At 46.1% G+C, this 4,464-nt stretch overlaps 1 non-coding gene and 1 pseudogene across 1 annotated transcript; both read left to right on the top strand.

Annotated features, from left to right (window-relative positions):
* On the top strand, window positions 1–104 carry LOC130306679 (U2 spliceosomal RNA; annotated as a pseudogene; the record flags this gene model as incomplete).
* A 2,083-nt stretch (window positions 105–2,187) lies between these two features.
* On the top strand, window positions 2,188–2,378 carry LOC130306678 (U2 spliceosomal RNA). The gene has a single exon (XR_008856006.1). It is a non-coding gene; the product is annotated as a U2 spliceosomal RNA (small nuclear RNA).
* Window positions 2,379–4,464: the final 2,086 nt, after the last annotated feature.

Genomic DNA, 4,464 nt, shown 5'->3' with positions numbered 1-4,464 from the left:
ATATTAAATGGATTTTTGAGAACGGGGGCCGATTTCGAAGCTTGCTTCCGTCGCCCTATGCATTGACCCGATATGGCAGTATCTTCGGGTACAGTGCACCACCCCCTTACAGGGTTAAAAAGAAAGATTCCTACTTTCATTGCTACCTGCTTGCTGGCTAGCCAGCTAGCCAGCCCTGTGGGCCTTGCTGCTGCAGCCAAAAAACAAAAGGTGGTGCTGCTGCTGCTGCTTCTGCTGCTTCTGCTTGTGTCTGGCCGCTGTTGGAGCGTCCAGGCACAGGACTTCTGCTGCTGCTGACTAAATGGCCTCCTTAATTGGATCATTTGAGTAGCCAGCACACCTGTGCAGGTAGGGCATGACATGATAGGCAGCTGCCTTGATAGCGGGTGGGTGCTGAATGTTCCTAATTGACAAAATAAGATTAATGCTTATGAAGAAATATAAAATCTCATCCCTTCCCCAATATCGCGCCACACCCCTACCCCTTAATTCCCTGGTTGAACTTGATGGACATATGTCTTTTTTCGACCGTACTAACTATGTAACTATGTAACATAACATGGGGGGGGGGGGGGGGTCTCCTGGCTGTTCACACAGGTGTGTCATTGCTGTACATTGACCATGCATTGCTTCTGTGGTATTGCAAAGGCAAAGACAAATGCTTCCAGCCATCCATTGCACTAATGGATTGGTCATCAGCTGGCTGTCTATGTCCCGCATCAATATAGACCAAAGTACAGAGGGTTAGGCTATGCTATTGTGCACCTACCTGATGCATCAGAAGGTGCGAGGCCCTTGCTAAATTCTGTGCACAGACTTTGAGATCTATACTTTAGACTGTATCTAAACCTGCTCCAACATGGACTGACATTCTGGCCTACTTTCAGCCGATGCGACTTGTCTGTCGCTGAACAGTCGCTTTTTATGTATTCAGCACCTATGTATAATGTTGTAAAAATGCTCTAGAAGCTAAAGTCGCAGAAATGTCACACATATTTGGCCTGCAACTTTCTGTGCGACAAATTCAGACAGGAAAAATCAGTATAAATCCTTAGAAAATTATCCCCCAGTGTCTCCATCTGCTGGCGGTATTGAATAAGCATTGCTGCACTGATGGGGTATGCATTAGACGAAAAAAAAGAAGAAAAAGAAGAATAATACGCCCAGAAAAGAGGCGAAAAGGAGAAAAACGTAAAAAAACGTGAAAAAAAAGTAAGAGGAAGAGAAGGGAAAAAAAGGTGGAAATGGGTTTAAAAGTGATTTCGGCGGAGAAATATATATATATATATATATATATATATATATATATATATACGCGCACACACACACATATATATAAACGTATTCTCCGTTGAGATATTGCAGCCGCTGCTGTGTCCAGGCCCAGGAGCCTTAGCACTGTGCTGTGATGTCACTCAATACCACTGACATCACTAGGTGTAAACAACATCTCTCCTTTGCTGTGTATGTGACTATGGAGCTGTTTGGTGATGTCGTCTATTATGGCCTTCATAGAAGCAACAGGAGATTGTTGCATCCATCTAGAACCCTCAGAACTACAGTGCTATGATGTCACTCACTTCCACAGGCCTTGCAGAGTGTAAACAACAACAACCCAGCTTTGTTGTGTATGTAACCATAGGGATTTGTGATGTCACCTAGAACCTTCACAGCAGCGACAGCTTTATGAGGAGCATCAGCACTGCTCTGCCTGAGCAGAACCATCACCGCCATAGGTTGTCAAATAACCCGGATTTAACCCACACAGGTAAGTCCAATGGGGTGCAGGCATGTCCTCTATGCTTACAGCTTCCCGTGGGTGTTGGTTTGATACCGTTTGGGGACAGCCAAGGAGGCATCTGCAGGCAACAAAGGTAGGTGTGTGCTTGTGTGTGTGTTTCCTATGCAGATCCTAAGCCCAGTGTCACATGCAAGTAGGAGGAGTAAGAAGGGTTCCTGGCAAATCCGGGTTATGGATTGCATTTAAAAAGGCCCCGTGGGAGTGCAATGGGCCCCTGTCTTGCTGCTTAGCAATAATGGTATGGGTTTAGGTTCTGCTGTGTGTACTGGTGGTTGACTGCCCCCCAGCCCAGAGTGTGCATGGAAAATTGTCTGGCAGCCTCCCTGACAGCAAGCAGTGATAGTGCCCATGAAGGGGACCTTGTTGGGCCCGCCCCTTTCACGGTTATCGCTTCTCGGCCTTTTGGCTAAGATCAAGTGTAGTATCTGTTCTTATCAGTTTAATATCTGATACGTCCCCTATCTGAAGACCATATATTAAATGGATTTTTGAGAACGGGGGCCGATTTCGAAGCTTGCTTCCGTCGCCCTATGCATTGACCCGATATGGCAGTATCTTCGGGTACAGTGCACCACCCCCTTACAGGGTTAAAAAGAAAGATTCCTACTTTCATTGCTACCTGCTTGCTGGCTAGCCAGCTAGCCAGCCCTGTGGGCCTTGCTGCTGCAGCCAAAAAACAAAAGGTGGTGCTGCTGCTGCTGCTTCTGCTGCTTCTGCTTGTGTCTGGCCGCTGTTGGAGCGTCCAGGCACAGGACTTCTGCTGCTGCTGACTAAATGGCCTCCTTAATTGGATCATTTGAGTAGCCAGCACACCTGTGCAGGTAGGGCATGACATGATAGGCAGCTGCCTTGATAGCGGGTGGGTGCTGAATGTTCCTAATTGACAAAATAAGATTAATGCTTATGAAGAAATATAAAATCTCATCCCTTCCCCAATATCGCGCCACACCCCTACCCCTTAATTCCCTGGTTGAACTTGATGGACATATGTCTTTTTTCGACCGTACTAACTATGTAACTATGTAACATAACATGGGGGGGGGGGGGGGGGTCTCCTGGCTGTTCACACAGGTGTGTCATTGCTGTACATTGACCATGCATTGCTTCTGTGGTATTGCAAAGGCAAAGACAAATGCTTCCAGCCATCCATTGCACTAATGGATTGGTCATCAGCTGGCTGTCTATGTCCCGCATCAATATAGACCAAAGTACAGAGGGTTAGGCTATGCTATTGTGCACCTACCTGATGCATCAGAAGGTGCGAGGCCCTTGCTAAATTCTGTGCACAGACTTTGAGATCTATACTTTAGACTGTATCTAAACCTGCTCCAACATGGACTGACATTCTGGCCTACTTTCAGCCGATGCGACTTGTCTGTCGCTGAACAGTCGCTTTTTATGTATTCAGCACCTATGTATAATGTTGTAAAAATGCTCTAGAAGCTAAAGTCGCAGAAATGTCACACATATTTGGCCTGCAACTTTCTGTGCGACAAATTCAGACAGGAAAAATCAGTATAAATCCTTAGAAAATTATCCCCCAGTGTCTCCATCTGCTGGCGGTATTGAATAAGCATTGCTGCACTGATGGGGTATGCATTAGACGAAAAAAAAGAAGAAAAAGAAGAATAATACGCCCAGAAGGCGAAAAGGAGAAAAACGTAAAAAAACGTGAAAAAAAAGTAAGAGGAAGAGAAGGGAAAAAAAGGTGGAAATGGGTTTAAAAGTGATTTCGGCGGAGAAATATATATATATATATATATATATATATATATATATATATATATATACGCGCACACACACACATATATATAAACGTATTCTCCGTTGAGATATTGCAGCCGCTGCTGTGTCCAGGCCCAGGAGCCTTAGCACTGTGCTGTGATGTCACTCAATACCACTGACATCACTAGGTGTAAACAACATCTCTCCTTTGCTGTGTATGTGACTATGGAGCTGTTTGGTGATGTCGTCTATTATGGCCTTCATAGAAGCAACAGGAGATTGTTGCATCCATCTAGAACCCTCAGAACTACAGTGCTATGATGTCACTCACTTCCACAGGCCTTGCAGAGTGTAAACAACAACAACCCAGCTTTGTTGTGTATGTAACCATAGGGATTTGTGATGTCACCTAGAACCTTCACAGCAGCGACAGCTTTATGAGGAGCATCAGCACTGCTCTGCCTGAGCAGAACCATCACCGCCATAGGTTGTCAAATAACCCGGATTTAACCCACACAGGTAAGTCCAATGGGGTGCAGGCATGTCCTCTATGCTTACAGCTTCCCGTGGGTGTTGGTTTGATACCGTTTGGGGACAGCCAAGGAGGCATCTGCAGGCAACAAAGGTAGGTGTGTGCTTGTGTGTGTGTTTCCTATGCAGATCCTAAGCCCAGTGTCACATGCAAGTAGGAGGAGTAAGAAGGGTTCCTGGCAAATCCGGGTTATGGATTGCATTTAAAAAGGCCCCGTGGGAGTGCAATGGGCCCCTGTCTTGCTGCTTAGCAATAATGGTATGGGTTTAGGTTCTGCTGTGTGTACTGGTGGTTGACTGCCCCCCAGCCCAGAGTGTGCATGGAAAATTGTCTGGCAGCCTCCCTGACAGCAAGCAGTGATAGTGCCCATGAAGGGGACCTTGTTGGGCCCGCCCCTTTCACGGTT

The sequence above is a fragment of the Hyla sarda genome, unplaced genomic scaffold (genome assembly GCF_029499605.1).
Source record: "Hyla sarda isolate aHylSar1 unplaced genomic scaffold, aHylSar1.hap1 scaffold_1386, whole genome shotgun sequence".
NCBI lineage: Eukaryota > Metazoa > Chordata > Amphibia > Anura > Hylidae > Hyla > Hyla sarda.
Note: the sequence above shows the minus strand (reverse complement) of the source record. Positions and strands in the feature narration are given on the sequence as shown.